This window comes from Pogona vitticeps, chromosome 3 (assembly GCF_051106095.1).
Source record: "Pogona vitticeps strain Pit_001003342236 chromosome 3, PviZW2.1, whole genome shotgun sequence".
Classification (NCBI taxonomy): Eukaryota; Metazoa; Chordata; class Lepidosauria; order Squamata; family Agamidae; genus Pogona; species Pogona vitticeps.
The window spans coordinates 24764801-24782385 of NC_135785.1; positions in this window are offsets into that span (position 1 = coordinate 24764801).

A 17585-nucleotide genomic window follows, 5' to 3' on the forward strand; every position below is an offset into this window, starting at 1 on the left:
GGAGTAAACTGTTCATACAGCTAGCTTCAAAGGTTTAGGTGCTAGGCATCTTTAATATTTGCTGTGAAGGCTAACGGAAGTGCTCTGTCCAATTCTGGATATGCTACAATCATGTGATCTGTAAATTCACATCCTAACTGAAATTAGATCTAGTTATTCTGCCTTGATATGAATTTCATACTTATCAGTCTGAATCAGGCCAATTTGGATGAAAATTCATAATTTGACCAAATCTAATGCATAGCCTTAATATATTTAACTAAGTTTTAACAATGTGACTTACAGAGTTTTCAGCTGTATTTTTTTTAGAAAAACATTTTGTAAGCTGCCTTGGATCTTTATATTGGAAGAATAGATAGATAGATAGATAGATAGATAGATAGATAGATAGATAGATAGATAGATAGATAGATAGATAGATAGATAGATAGATAGATAGATAGATAGATAGATAGATAGATAGATAGATAGATAGATAGATAGATAGATAGATAGATAGATAGATAGATAGATAGATAGATAGATAGATAGATAGATAGATAGATAGATAGATAGATAGATAGATAGATAGATAGATCTATGTGCCATCAAGTCAGAAGTTACTTATAGACCCTCTATAAGCAACCTCTGACTTTCAAAGGGTTTTCAAAGGAAATGAGATATTTAAGGAGTGGTTTTATGAGTTTTAGACCCCCTCCCCCTGAGTTTCCATGGCAGAGCCAACGAATGGAACCCAGGTCTCCTAATCCTAGTTTGTCACTCTGTCCCCTACGTCATACTGGGTAATGTAGATTCTGGTATAAAATAAAATTGGCATTTCATCTAGAGACATTCATCCTGTCTCAAACATCTCTAATGCTGCAAAAGCTGCCATACCTTTTGTTGAGTGGTGTGTGATGCCAGTTCAAGATAAGGATAGGACACGTTAAAAGGAATCCACTCAGTCAGAATCCCTGGCAGTACATCAACACTTAATAGGCCCAACCTTCTGGATAGGAAATGACTGGCTAAAAAACAAAGTACAGTATCATTCAAAGAACTGTCAAATCAGTTTCTGAAAACAAGAGAAGACCTCCTAACACTTATGTGCTCGAAAGGACTTCTAGAAAAGCCCTGTAAAAATACAAGCCATTTAACTAGGTGGTTTCCTTTCTTCCAATGCACTCTGTATTAATTAGTTTTCAAAAGCATTAACTACTTTCTTATGGCCCTAAAACAATCCGCAAGGTAGTTTATACAAATTCAAATCCTAATATATTTGAAATCAGAGAACATTGATAATAAGGCAGAGTGAAAACAGTACTCCTGCTTACTTGTGCTTTTAGTGTGAAACACTAAAAGTATGGCATAATAAAGTATCTTAACTGCTTATTATAACTACACAATAGTGCATCTATGTTATTGTGCAGAGGAGTGCAATAACACTTCTATCATGCGGTAGAATCAACATTCTACAATGCAATTCTAAAAGTGGGGGAAGACTAAAAAATGTGTATTAAAAACTGGACTTAGAATCAGCACCAAATCTGGCACACGTATAGCAGACAGTTTTCTCTTGCTTTGTACCTAATTTGGGAAAGTTTGGTCATAGGGTTTTTATTAAATTTTAAATGTAAAATTCTTTTATGCCCTGTTCAGAAATACGCACCCCCAGATTTAAAATAGCTCATATAAATTGAAAAGACCAACCTTGCTTATCTTGAAAAAGAATGGTTGGCCCCACCTACTTTTTTATTTGGAAATAATCCAGGCTGCCGGGGCTGAAATATTGATCTTCAAAAGTGGGCTTTCAACTGAGAAAAACCAGTAACTTTTTAATATATTGAGCATGAAGCATGTTAAACTCATGCTAAACACACTGCTTGGAAAGTCTTGTCAGGAAGATGATACAATGTATTGTATCCTCTGGTTTATAAATGTGGGATATTGCGTTTCTGTATCCATGATTCAAAACACCAGGAAATGGCCTGATAGTGCTGCACACCATCATGCCTGTGTTGGGATCAGAAAAATGGATGCCAAGCTTTAAATAGCAAAGGCAGCCTGAATGCTGACAACACCAATGACAACAGTCAAGATGGTCTACATGGGAAACCCTCTTGAGCTCACGACCATTAACGCTTGTCAAAAAACTGCCCTGAGAATTGCTATGTGTTTGGGTGAAAAATGGTTACATGGTGAAAAAAGGAGTCAGCTTCTCGGATTTTTCCTGCTTAGTGTCACTTAGTAGAGAGCAGAAGAGGATATCACATAGACCATCTTGACCGCTGGTATTGTCAAAACCAAGGCTGACCTTTGCTATACAGAGCTTGCCATTTTTTTTTCCTGTTGGTAACATGAACATGGTATTGTGAAGCGATATTGGACCATTTTTTGGCATTTTGAATTGTGAGAAGTGCAGTATCCCACATTCATAAACCAGAGGGCTTTTTTTTTGAAGAATTGAATCTAAATATACCCAACACAGAATTTGCTGACTTTACTGCAGCCGCAAACTGGGTTGACATTTTCATCAAGTTAACCACAACGATCTTCCTTGGTCAATCACAGTCAGATCTGATTTCGTAATATGTGAACCTTATAGAAATATAGCCTTTTGCAATCCATTTTTGTTCTACTTGCCCTACATAACTTGATGTCATCAGTCACTTCTAACTAGAAGTGTGCACAGTGAAAAATGTCATATTTCTTTCATTTTGGTTCCCCTCCCCGAGTGCCTCTTTTGTTTTCTTTCTCTGCGCGTTTACCACAAAAGGCAAAGCCATCTCAATGGCATAAAATACATAGTCAAATTTAGCTACCTCCATGCTTAGTCCCCTTCAACTCCTTTAAAAAAAACCCTTCTAACTTGAAAAAGAATTCTAGATAACTCAAATCTTGCAACTCTTCTGGAATTGTAATTGATGCTAATAAAGATTTTGTTTTGGCTGTGCATTTTTAATTTTAATTCGTTCTTTTCACAGCTTCCTATCCATACCAGGATTTCTCACTTTCTCCCTTGATTGCTAAATTTGCTCAGCAGCTTTCTGGTGAAGGATTTTGTCAAAGGCCCTTTGAATGTCAATGCTTACCAGATTACTTCTGTCCAGTTGTTTATTGACACTTTTGGATAACTCTAAAGATTTAATGAGACAACATTTACCATCGCAAAAGTCCAGATAATCATTTTTAACAAGTTTTCCCCTTCTACTTGCTTGATAATTTATCTTTAATAACTCTTCCCACCAAATTTCCTCCGCACAGAGATTAAATGTAATGTCCTGTAATTTCCCAGGTTCCTTCAACCCAATCCTGAAAAAAATTTATATTGCTCTCAGAATATAGCCACTCTGCGTGTACATCAAAGGTGTAATTATTTTTAAGGCATGTTTACTTGCAACTAGAGATGAGCATGAACTGAAGTATGAACTGAAAAACCCCATGAAGCAGGCTGGTTTGTCCATTCCATTTTGCTGAAACGAAAGAACACGCTGAACTTTTTCTGTCTGGCCCTTCATTTTGCTATGGCCTATCATAGGTATGCACATGTGCAGAGACAGCAGGCCTGGCTTCCAGAAGAGAAGATGGTGGTGGTGGAGAAGGAAGAGGTGATGGTGGCAGGACCAGGTAGAGAGGTGATGGGGCAGTTGCAAGGGGGTGGAAGCATTAGATTACTCTTCCCCGGCATGAGCCGGAAAAACAAACCACAAACTGGTTTGTATTTCCATGGGTTTGGGGGTGGTTTGTAGGTAGCCACAAACCACAAACCATCCTGATTTGACATTTTTCCAGTTCATGCCCATCTCTATAAACTAAACCCCCATTTCCCAAGTCTGTATTTTAGCTCTTCTAAAATACAGTTGTTGGTTTTACTCTGCAGTGAGGACAGCTATAGCCCTATTCAACCATTATTCAACCCAGTGCTGTGAACATGCTTTCAATGTTCAAAGAAGCAATAATGGAAGAACACACAAAGGCCTAAATTCAACTACTGGAACTTCCAGTTAAAAGTTCTCAGGTAGAAATGATGGGAAATATCTCCACCTAGAGATCATGGAGGGCTGCTATCAGCCAAAACAGACTGGGTTTAAATGAACCAGTGGTCTGATTCTTATTTTAATACAGTAATTATATCTTAGGACCATTCCATAATGTTTGGGTAATCAAGATCTGCCTTACTGGAATTGCTTCTTGGCAGCCTTCCCTAGTATTGTGTCCCAGTGCAGTGGTCCCCAACCCTGGGCCTCCAGATGTTCTTGGACTACAACTCCCAGAAGCCTACACCACCACCTCTTCTGGCCAGGATTTCTGGGAGTTGAAGTCCAAGAACATCTGGAGGCCCAAGGTTGAGGACCACTGTCCTAGTGCCTGTGCTGACTGGGGATCATGTGTGCTATAATCCAACCGGCCTTGATGGCACCCGGCTGGGGAAGTCTGTTCCCTTCATTTCAGTAGAATCTGCATATTCACTCTCTTTATATGACTCTCATGTTAAAACCTTAGGGATTATGTTTAATTAATTCTTATTTATACCTTCCCTTTTTTAAAATACAGGGATTCAAGACAGTTTATGGAATATTTAAAAGACAAATGTTAATAACACAGTAAATTACATGATTAAAAAGCAATATTATATTAAAAACATTGAATGGATGTGTAAAAAGAATTAAAACAATAAAAGGTGACATAAGACATATATCCCAGATATTCTTGTAATAAATTGCTGAGCATTTTTGTGTGGAGGGATGTAAATATTACTCCATTATTTTGCACTCAGATCATGTGTCTAGGCTCCACATTCCTTAATTTTAATTGGATTTTTTTTTTTTGCACCAACCTCCAGCTAGTAGATTTTGGGATACTGCAGAATAAAAGACAAAGTAAATGCTGCAACCTGAAGTCTAATAGCTCTTGCTTTGTATGGTCTTAAGTTTTCCAAATTTGCCAGTGCTATTTCTTCCAGATATATACAGTAGTTTGCAGTCCCAGGTGGAACAGTGAAATGTATGATATAACATTTGCAGGCCCATCATGGTTGTAGCTCTGAGGGAACAAATAGGAAAATAAAGTAGATCCATATTGGTAACAAATTATGTGCACCTTTGTTACTTCTAATGTCCCAAACTAAGGAAATCTATGTACATCTGGAATTCTGCACTAGATTCCCTGCAGCATGATGTCCTACAGTGATGGAGATTAGGTATCTCACACAATGAGCTGTTTATTGTTCATGGTGAAAAACTAGCAACTGCACATTTCTCACCTACTTCTGGGAAAGGATAAAGCACTGCTCTGCTCTGGAATGAAACAAGGTGTCATAACAAGTAGAAAGTCATGCATGGAAGAGGCTAAGAGGTCAGCAGCGTATGTGCCACACAAAATGGCCAAGTTTTTCAAAAGTCTGCAACTGTATTTATAGAATAAATTTTGGACTGGGACAAGTCCATATGTCAGAAGCAGGTGGTTGAGGACCAAAAGAAAAGAATATATACCAGTATTTTAAAAATCATTTTCATGTCTTTCTTCTGCAAGAAATACTATTTAAGCCAGCACAAAATAAACGCAAACTTCATATTCTTGGAATTATACAGTAAACTGCCCTGTACATTTTGGCAACAGTTGAACGTATCCTTAATCAAATTCATATGGGGCCTCAAATGATCACAATGTTTGGAGAGGAGCCAGATAGTAAGTAATTTAAACATCACAGGAAATTAAATTTTAGAATTCAATTTTGCATAAAGTTTTCTGTAATGAAAATGTCAGACATAAATTATGAAGTCTGATTATATTCTTTAAAAAAACTTTTTAATAAAATAATAGAGGCACTTGACAGTCAAGAACAAATGCATATTTTATGTGGGTAGCATTATGTTAAAACTAGCATTCTTTGGAAATAATGGAACAGATGTTAACGCTGCTATATCAGTTATCAGGTGCTCTGTTAAACAGCTTCAAACACAAGTATTTATTAAAAAATGCTAACAGGATTGTCTCTTAGGGTTATCTAATTGTAGGTTTAAACTGTGGATCCTTAATATAATTAATTATACATGTAGAATTATATAGTTGGGCCATAATTTATTATGTGTGTCAAAGTATAAATTGCACTTTATTCCATTATAAATTAATTTAATACAGGCAAGGGAAATGAATTTTGTGAAAATATCAAATGGTTCATAATATGGTTATAAATGAACATGAATTCTAATTTCCTTTCCTTTAGGGAGGGAAACAACCCACTGCCCAGTATTTTAGATATGCGGAATATTTTTTTTTTCAATCTCAAGAACGAATTGCTCATTCCTATTTATGCCATAGGATGTCTACAATCCCAACCACATATACATCTATCACTCTCTCTGTCTATCTAGCTGTCTGTGCCCATGTGCATATATACTGTATATGTATGTATGTATGTATGTATGTATGTATGTATGTATGTATGTATGTATGTATGTATGTATGTGAACACCCAGCTCCCAAATCTGGATAACATGTCATGTATCAGATTGAGTGGGCTAGAGTCATGAATGCCCATGCTATGATAAATGGGATGCCCTTTAAGGTGCCAGTAGGGTCTTTGTTGTTCTTCATGCAACAGACTAATGTGGCTACCATTCTGGTAATACTGGCCACTAACTCAAGTTAACTTTAAGGTTGGAATCATGGAACACACATTTATCACTTGCTATTTATCATGTCAGCTATATAGAATATCCATATTATATCACTAAATATTAGTTGTTAGAGTGCAACAAGCACAGAACCAAGTACTGTATAGGCTTCCTAGATACAATGGTTGGCAGCCATTAGAGGCAGGATGATGTACCTTAGGTTAGGATTCAGCAATATTGTTCTTTTCTTCAAGGTTTCTAAAATATTGGCTGGTTTTCTACAAACAGGGTGGAATGCATGAAAGCAATATCGTGCCAATGACATAAAATCACAGCATCAGAGATAATGGAGATTACTTTCCTAGCTTTTAAATTCCTGCTTCTTCCCCTCATGGAGAAGAGCAGGGAGAAGCAAAGTTGGCACCGATTTTTACTTGATGTCTGAAAGCACTAACTGGCAATGTTTTGTGACTCTTTCCTGCTCAGCGTACAATATCACGGTATCCATACCATCCAGTTAAGCCCCAATAATAGCACTGAAGCACTCTAAGGTAAAGGTAAAGTTTCCCCTTGACATTTAGGCCAATCATGTCCGACTCTAGGAGGTGGTGCTCATCCCCGTTTCCAAGCCATAGAGCCGGTATTTTTCCGAAGACAGTTTCCGTGGTCACGTGGCCAGTGTGACTAGACACAGAACACCATTACCTTCCCACCGAGGTGGTATCTATTTACCTACTCACATTTACATGCTTTTGAACTGCTAGGTTGGCAGGAGCTGGGACCAGGTGACAGGAGCTCACTCCGTTGTGTGGATTCGATCTTACGACTGCTGGTCTTCTGACCCTGCAGCACAGAGGCTTCTGTGGTTTAACCCGCAGCGCCACCACATCTGGGGCACCTTTAATATCACCCTCTTTCCACCCCTTACATGATCTGAATTGCATTTAGAAAAACACAGTAGTGCCTTAAAGTCTAACTGCTGTATTTTAATGTGAGCTTTCCTGATCAAGTCCACTTCTTCAAACATAAGGGTGAGACTGTATGAATGTCATATTAATATGTGGCCTCATGACTAGCTGGGGATGCAATGTAATGTGCAAAGTGACAATCGTTCATTAGTAAACAATCCTCCCTGGCAATATTGAAGAATCAATTGAAGACATGGCTCCTTAGGGAGGCCTTCTACTCCAATCCTAGTTGAGTTCAGGTAATCTTACACCTCTGCCCAGTTATTTGTTATCTGCATTTTGGTTTCATTTTTGATTTTATGTAGTTTTATTTATGCTCTGACACCTAGTGTTTTTATATGATTAGATTGTTGATGGTTTTATTATATTAATTATTGATTATGTATTTTACTGTGAACTGCCCAATATGGCACTAACAGGAGTGGTATATTAAATTGAAGTAAGAATAAATAAATAGTAAAAGAATAGCCTAGCAAGATGTGAATCATGTCAATTATCGCTCTACAAGCCGAGTTGTTTTTGTAATGTATCTTGGGTGCTTTCACAATTTCCAAACCTGACTTTTAGCAGAGCTTTAAAAGGTCTCTTTTTTGGATGCTAGCTATATGGAAGTATATGCTACTTGAAATATGTCTTGGGTGAGTGTTTGGGGTGGGTATCTTAAAGTCAGTGTGCCTTAAATATTTGTATTTGCATTTTACAAGCTAGTGTGTGCTTGCAATTTTTTCTGCCTTTGCTTGTGTTTACAGGCACTATATGACTTGTGGGAACTGTTGATCTCCCCATTTTCCTGTTCCTATCTTCTTCCACAGCAAATTATGTTTCCTTGTTTACATTCATTAGAGTTTTCCATTATTAAATACAAAATATTTTTATGAGCTTCCCCTGGAAGCTTAGTTATTATTCTTTGAAAGGCTCTTGCATCCATAGTTAAATGAGCAGACTATGTTCATATGCCTTTTGTAGGAGTCAGTAAAATGGTTAAAGTGTAGCCTGCCAGATGTCCATGGACTGCAATCTCCAGAATTCCTCACCACTGGATGTATTGGTTCAGGCTAATGGGAATTGTAGTCCAGCAACATCTCGAGGCTCTGTACTTTAGTTGTCCTTGTTTTAGACTTTCATTATTGACAGTCACTCATTCACTGGCCAAGCCCTTCCTTTTAAACCAGTAAGTGAAAAGTACTCGCATACCTGAATGGACTGAAATGAGAAGCAGAGGGTAAAGTAAAAGGCACTATAGAGTTTCTTTTAACACTAGGGCTTATTTTAAGGAGGCGGGTGAAGGAAATGTACCTCTGTTCCACTGTGTCTGGAATATCTATTCTGGAAGGCTGCCAGCCATGTGATCTCTTCTTGGTGCCTCTCAAAATGCCAGTTCAGCATGTCAAAAGGCATCAGGAAGGAATCATAGGGCTGGCAGTTTCCCAGCTATTATCTTCAAGACAGGGCAGGCTGCAAGACATCTTAACTTCTAAACATGGAGATGTCAAAGAAATGACAGCCCTTCTTCACAGAGCTTTTTAACAAAAGAGAGACCGCAGAAGGAGAGTTCTGCATACTGGAACTGAATCCATCCTTAGGCAGTTCTAAATTAACAATTAGGATCACTAAGCTTTAAACTTCAGCTTTCCCGTGGAATGGCACCAGCTATTGCAATATACCTCTTCCTCTTGGGTGCTCTCAACCTGCACACAGAAGGCTGGGACAAAGTGACAGGAGCTCACTCTGTCGCGTGGATTCGATTTTACAACTGCTGATCTTCTGACCCTGCAGCACAGGCTTCCGCGGTTTGGCCCGCAGCGCCACCACATCCCTGTAAACCACGTATAAAGGCGGCCATCTCTTTCACAGTATTGCCCTTGATTTGTAGAAGCCATAGCAAGGACAACAGAAGCAGAGCCACTCAGCCTATGAAGGAGTTAGAAGGATCCAATCCCTTGCACAAAAGGTTCTCTATTCCTCATTAATGTGGTCTCTGTTTTTTGGAAGGTCCCCAACAGCAGCTATAGAGACTTACATAGACTCTGTTCACACAACTGACTCAATGCACACAGAGTAGGGAATCTGTTGCTAAACACTTCCCATTATGCACATTCCTTGTACATACTGTATATGGTTCATTTGAGCAGAGCTTTTATGTCATTTGTTCAATGTCTCTTAGACAGGATTATGTCACCCTGGTGGTAGCAGTACCACCCCTGTCTATGTCACTGGGTAAAGCTAAAGGTCCAGGGCCCTACAGAAGGAGCCAAGATGCTCCTTCTCCCTAGGGCAATTCTAAAGCGTCTGAGATTATTGGGTTACTTCTCGGTAAGTTCTACATGAAGTGATTCACATGGTATCCTTTCCCACAACCCTATCACCATTTTTCTCATGAAAGATAAATGTTTATTTTAAATGAAAACATCCCCATGCATCTTCTAGTGGCCAAATCTCTTTCCAAAAACATTTGAAATGTTTACGGGGGTGTTAGAGGGCTGACTTTGGCCCCCTGGAAAGTCACAATGTACTGCATTTACCTACCCCTGTAATGAACTGACTCAAGACCCTGTTATAATGTTTGCATTCTGGTTATCATAAGGAACAGCTACTTAGGAGGCAGTGCAGCCATCAGTCCAAGAATTTATGTAGCCTTTCACAGTTTCTAGCTTTCCAGCTACCACAAACTCTGTTTTGATGTCTGGACTGCCCTTCTGGGAAGGGCTTGTTCTTCTGTTTCTTAGGTGGGCAGAGGTAGAAGAGGTACATGGTGGCACTAGGAAGGATAAGACATCTCCCTGCCGCTGAGATTCTGGTCAAAACTGATTGACCCAGCCCAGTAAAGCATCACTTTGAAAATTCTCCAGATTCTATGAGAGATCTTGGCTCTAGCAGAAGGCCATAATCGTGAAAGGTTCCTTCCATCAGAGTTTTTGTAATTTGTGCAAAATTAGTGTGTTCATCTTTTACAAAGCTAAGCACACACACATTCAGCAAGCACTACAAGACAAGCTGATTAGTTAAAACGACAACCTATCTGAGGCTGCTACATGTGCTAGTTCACACAAGTTCACACACTGCACTCACACACCGACGGCATTTGTGAAAATGCACCTCCCTCTCAAAAGCCTTCTGTCTCACAGCAAGAAGAAAATACTAAAATTATTTCCCATTTACTCTGTGAGGATGAACAAAAACAGAATTTACACTGAGTATCACAAAGAGAGAGAGGAAAGAAAAGCACAGTCTCTGAGCGATGCCTGCCATCAGCTGTGGCCTTTTCTGACTTTTCCCACTGTTCTAAGACCCTTAATTGAAAAAAGGTTCCTAATTTCTTCTTCATAGCTATGAGAGGAGATCTGTGTCTCACCACTGTATGAGGATGCTTGGAAAAGATGCTGAGCTCAGCCTACCCAATCATTTATGTCCTTTCATCCAAACATCTCCTTAGACAGATTGACTTTTCAACTTCATTTTAAGTGAAGGAAAAGGAGGTTGTAGGGAAGGATTGGGGTACCCTTAAAGGAATCCAAAGCATTTCCCAAAGGCTTCCTGATATAATTAAACACCAACACACATTCATAACCTTTTTCAGCACAATCACTAACACATTCCTAGATATATATTTTTAAGTACATGTCCCAGTTAAAAATAAATACATAAAATGAATAATAGATTTCCAGCACTGATATGGAAGTAGTTGGGATAGAAATTTATTGGAAAGGTCTTTTCTGGCGTCATCTCAGACTATAATGGCTGGAAAAGAATTCAAGCAGAAGTCTTTCCCAGTTTTCTTGGACATGCTAGAGAGCAAATATTGAACCTGATGTATAAAATCCTGTTGCTTAGAGTGAGAAGATGCAACCAGAGCAGGCCCAATGAATCAGTAGAAATCTGGTGAGTCAATTTCTCCATAACTTCTGGTGATTTGGTGCACAGTTTTAATTGTAACTTATGAAACTAAGCAAAAGGATTCCAGGCTATGAATGTATAGTAGGTACTCAATGATTTAGGTACAGCTCTTTCCCACAAAGTAATGCTGAATTTTTCCTCACTCACATGTACGCCCTGTAGCTGCACATATATATGCTTAGCCTGCTTTTATAGTCAGGCGTTTTTCATATGTTATACAAAATATTTAAGAAGACTACGACTACTGGAGTATTGATTTCACACATTAGGATACTAACTCGTTCATGTAATGGGGTGGATCTAGACTTAGATCAGTATCCTATTCATTGTCCATTCATAAAATGGCCCACCGTCATGGTAACAGCAATGCATGTGCAAAGAGCATGATCTCATGTTAGTACATAGATGGAAGCTCAATAGAACACTGATCTTACTGGTATTAGAGTGTACCCACCCAACATAGTTATACCAGTTTTGATACCACTTCAATGGCCATGGCTCCATAGAAGAGAAGCTTTAGATTCACAGAGCCTGGCATTGTAGTTCAGAGGAGTGTACTAGAGCTTTCAACAGAGAATCTGTTCCAGAGCTAGAAACAGTTCTTCTCTATTGTTCTTTGGCTTCAGACAGAGCCACTCCATTGTTGCCTCCCCCTTCCTTCCACTCCCTCTTGACTGAGAGCAAGTAAGGGAAAAGAAAATAAAGAGCAGTTTGGCCAGAAGTGCTCACAGTCCCTTGTGTTTTTTTGTTGAAAGTTGGGACTGGGATGGCAAGTCCTAGCATCTCCAGAAGAAAAATATCTCATACCCACTAAAGCCACAGCTCTTTAGGAATGGGAAGGCATAAGGAGTGGAGACAGTGGCTTAGAATGTTTGGGGTGAATGCATCCCTGTTTATGCAAGGTTCACTCTCATTCTGCTTATGACCATTCAAGGAACGGCATTCGTGTGTGCTTTTTCTCATGATACCATGACTCATGAGATCACTAAGGAAGAACAAAGCTCTACTCAGATACTATGTTTGAAAGCATGGTGAGTTAGATGGGTGGTGGAGACTGACCTTAAACCATGTATGTATGTTTAATGCAGAGGTCTGGAGAGAAGGTGTAAGCATATATTCAGTCCTATTGTATCTAGATATCTTGCCACTGGAACTCTTTAACTACATTCAGGTGAACATGTTTATTCTGGATAGGTTGACTTCTGGGTGGGAATGTGTAGGATGGGGCTTAATGCACACTTCAGTTTTCTATCATGACAAAGCCCTCTAGATATTTAAACAAAAGAAGCAATTAGAAGTGATAGTATTTGGAAGGATGGTGGGAGCTAAGGAAGACAGAGGCTCATTAGCATTGAACCAGCCAGATGAGACATACAAGGATGCATCTGCAAGGACTCAGGTGCCCAGAGGTGTTGGTTCAAGACCTCCCAGGTCTGCTACTTTGCAACTAGTACCAGGTCCATTCTACAAAAAGTATGCATGTGCAATTAACTAACATGGAGATCCTCCAAATAACATTTGGTATTCTTGACTTAACAGGGTCCTAATTAAAAGAATGATGCCTGCTGTATTGTGGCTAAAGCAATCATCTATCTCATATTAATCCCAGAAGTCAACTTGGGGTCAAGGCTATCTAAATCATTAACCTGTGATTGGGGAAATGTAATTTAATTTATAGCTTTAAAAATCTAGTGTATTTGTAATGATGAAACAGAAGACACTGAATTAAAAGTTGATAGTTGGAGAAGGTACAGTATTTTTAATTCTACTTCCCATCATAATTTGAAATTGTACTGATGCTCAGTGAATACACTGTTCACTCCTTCTGTCCTTAAAGATCAACAATGACAAAATTTATTTATTTATTTATTTTGAATATTTATATACTGCTTGAATTAGTGCTAGGCACTACTCTGGACAGTTTACAAGGGGAAAAAAAAAGAACCAACAAGCCCCAACTTACAAACCAACATTTCCAAAAATAAAAATTAAACCAGGAATAATCCTAACTACAACCTATGTGATGGTGGGGCCAGGTGATTATCTCTCTCCAACAACAGCTGGGTTACTCAAGGCTGGGAACCACTGTGCTAAAAAGCATTGAGCTTTCATAGTCCTCCTTGCTTCCCCACAGCAAATGTCTAGTGAGATTCAGAAGCTTTTTGCCTCCAATTACTGTAGAAACAAACCACACTGTAGTTACTGAATGAACCATAACAGGAAGCCATGTTTTCTTTCTGAGTTGTTTTCATTAACTGTCCTACAATCCACATTCCCTAGGTTCAGATATAATGTGTGTGATTGGTTGGGTCCCACTGTTTGTGCTGAAATCCTCATCTATTGACTACACAATGTTGGCATTAATGTATGTGGTCAATTTTGTTGAGCTTTCAGACCTTGTGTATTTTTTATTTATTTTTTAGCCTTTCCACTCTCATTATTGTGTTTTGCTTGTGTGGTTGCCAACATCAGCCTTTTCAGTTTTGGTTAGCGTTAATTGTTAGGCATGCGGGTTTTTTTTTACTGTAGTATTTGTTTCATCTTTTAAAATATTTGTTAACTTTAATATTGTCTTTTAATGATGTAAGCCACCTTGGGCCCTTTGAACAGTTAAAAATATTTTAAATAAATAAATAAAATAAATATGCAGCTGATATCACTGATGATGGGCAGAATGGGGCATGGTGTGCAAGTGAACCAAGTGAAGGGAGCTGTGTGATGTGTGTCCATTTGAAACACACTTTTGCAGAATAATTAAACATTTCTGTGTGAATGGTGATTGCAATATAGAGAAGTTTACATTAGTCTGTGACAACCTTCCATGAGGTCCTAACCTATGACCAATAATTAAGGCGTTCTTTCTTTCATTGCTCGTCACCCATCATGTGACTAGTTCCATAGCCTGTGGAGTGAAATCTTCCAAACACTTATTCTGGTATGTGGAAAAGGAAGAGACTACTAGGTGAGCTGAAGCTTTACTCCAGATCCCTCATGTATTATGAAATTATTTTCTGATTATGTGTGAAATGGAATGTGTAAAAAAAATCCAGTGCACCGAATGGTACAGGTCACTCTTATGTTTATACTTATGCCTCAGATTTTAAAAATATGTCCTTTGACCATATTTGTACTTAATACTACGTACAGTGTAGCAAAATTCTGTACAGTACTACTCCTTTGATTCTCTGGAGAGATAGGTAACAGGAATCTGAAGGGCAAACTGTAAAAGTGGTAAGTGTTCACAAAATATCTAAAGTGTTAACTTCTTATTCACATTGCAGCTTGATCACATTGTTCTAACAGTGTTTGCCAGAGTGGAAAGGGATATAAAACCTATAGTAAATAGATTTGACCAGTAATGATGGCAAAACTTTGTTTTCTCTTCCATGGCTAATGGAAAACACATACCAGTCAAGATTGCAAGTTCATATATCCGCTTCATGGTATTGCAATCATGTCTGAGATCTGGTACGATATCCTGGTTAGTTTTACACACTTTGCATTCTGTTGTTGCAGCCCAATTAGTTTCTGAATGAATGAAATGAAGTTACAAAGTGACATTTTGGAATTGCTCATTCCTCTTGATTGTCTAATCCAACAGAAAGAATAGAGACCAGCTGAGTGTTCATTGTGTGTAAAGATCTTGGATAATGGCTGAGACAATAAAGGAAATCGAAATGCTTAGTGAGGAAATGAGAAATATTCTTGAGGAATGTGGGAATCCATAGAATAATATTGCCTACTGTATTACATTCAACGCATGGTACTTAATGATATCTGTACACAGTAGAAATCATTTCAAGATATTCTCCAACTTCTCATTCTGTGCTAAGAATGTGAAGAACACTTGCTGCATTCCTTGTTCTAATTGACTCAAGACAACAGGTCCTTTTGATGAGAAATTTTCAAGCCCTGTACTATTTCTCACCTCCAGAGAGAAGGCAACTTATTTTTTTATCAAGACGTCTGCAGTTTAGGCATGATATCTGTGCAGCAATCTGAATCAATCTAGTTCCCTTTTCCTTTAAGAAGCAAAGCACACATCCGAACAGAGAAAGCATGCCAAAACTGCCTGATTGCTTTAAAAGATACAAACAACCCATCCAGAGTTTCTGATGCTTAAAAGTCTAACCAACAAGGTAGCAACAGTGTCTTGCATAACTTGTCCAAGTGCACAAGATATGTTATTTGCACAGAAATTGTGACTTGACAGGACCAGAAAATATCTTGTCCTCTTGTACAGCAAGGCGAAAATCATTGTACTTCCTGCAAAGACAAAAGCAAGAATTTACACCCTTAAACTGGGTGGTATCAGGTGAAGGCACATTGGTAGAACAGTACATTTAGATGTGCAAGCCGTTGGATGTTGCATGAACAACAAAATGATGGGCAAAGTCCATACAACACTCCAAGTGCATCTGCATTTTGGTTTAATAATGCATGTAGAAAACCGAGGTTCTTATAGCCTTCCCTCACAAAATTAGGATTGCTCAAGGAAGGACATGAGAATGGAGTGTGACTTTAGCTCATACTTTACAGGATACTGTGGAGGTGTGGACCAACACAGATGGTACAAGGCTGTTTGACTGTTGCTGGTGGTACAGATTTGCAGCATCACACCTTCATGTACAAAGATAACTAGCTTACACATTCTGGCAAATATCTTGAGTATGACATTTATGAAGGGCCCCCAGTCATGTTTCAGAGCACGTGCTACTATCACCCAAGAGCTAGTCTTCCTTTGACTGGCTGAGGTCCCCTTCATATATGCACTTAACCCCTAGCTACGCAGGAGCTACTTGAGTATTATGTAGGCAAGCTAGATTGCATTGTTCCTTCCCATGGAAGGATATAATTTTTTTTCTAGAGGACCAATGCTTTGCTGGCAGGGTGGGGTGGGCGAAGGATCCTCAAAATTCCTCCACCCAGTTTGTCAACTTACTCACATTTTTCACTTTGTCTTCCATACCACAGCGGCACCATTTCAGTGGAAATATATGCAAATGGAACCTCCCTGAGTGACAACACTGAGCGACAACTGTTCTACAACAATTAAATGGCTCTGTATTACTAGATGTGCATAGCAAAGAAGGGCCAAAAAACCCCTATGTGCTAAGAAAAAAAGAAGACAATGTCAGAAGCTTGTCGATAATGTTGCTAGAATTAAGACACACAAAGAATAACCACAATAAGTGTTGTTCCAATACTCCTCCTTGGGAGGGGTCGATTAAATTTAAATTTACTTAAATTTAATGTTGCTGAGAACTGTTGCAGGCATCCCTTACAAAAACATGAAAGATACTTCTGGTGAATGCCAAATGCAGTCCCTGGGCCAGGCGGTTCAGAGGATGAGATTATAAATGATCACTGGCTATTTTGCAGATTTCTGCATTAGAATTTTACAGTAGAAACAGGTGTCTGAAATTCAGAACATGTCACACACACACGCACACGCAAACACATAGAGCGCACATTTTTCTGATATGCGCAAAGAGTTAATGAGGCACAGACTGGCATAAGCTGAGGGAAGCAAAGCCATTTGAATTGCTTTGAAAAACTAGAGTTGGATTTGTTTCCTAGGATTTAAATTGGTAAATTATTTGAATTTCTCCACCCCTAGGTGAATGATTTAGATGGCCTTGACCCCAGTCTGACTGCAGGGATTAATGTGGGATAATGATTGCTGAGGCTATCACTGCAGCAGGCATCATTAATTATCCTTATTGATTGTAGCTTTCAAAGATAAAGCATTATGCTGACTGGAAAATACCCTCTTCCAGCAAGGTCAAGGCTAAAATAGGGAAGCTAAATAATTGCATGAACAAACACAGAAAATAAAAATAACCTCTTGGAGAATTGTGTAATTAAGATCCAATTACAACTTTTAAGTCTTGTTTACAAAATGACAGGGTTCTTCTTGTCAAGTCATTTCCCTGAAAATTGCTTCGCTACATGATAATTGCATTACAGCAGGTAACTGGAATAGCACCGTGGTGGTGGTAGGGATCAGTTTCTTTGGATGTGTGCTAACCTGCTTCTTTGTTTTGACGTGCCCCAAAACCAAAGTGTGAGGGGCCCAAAGGATCTTGTCTAAAAAAATTAATGATATGTTAAAGAAAATGGATTA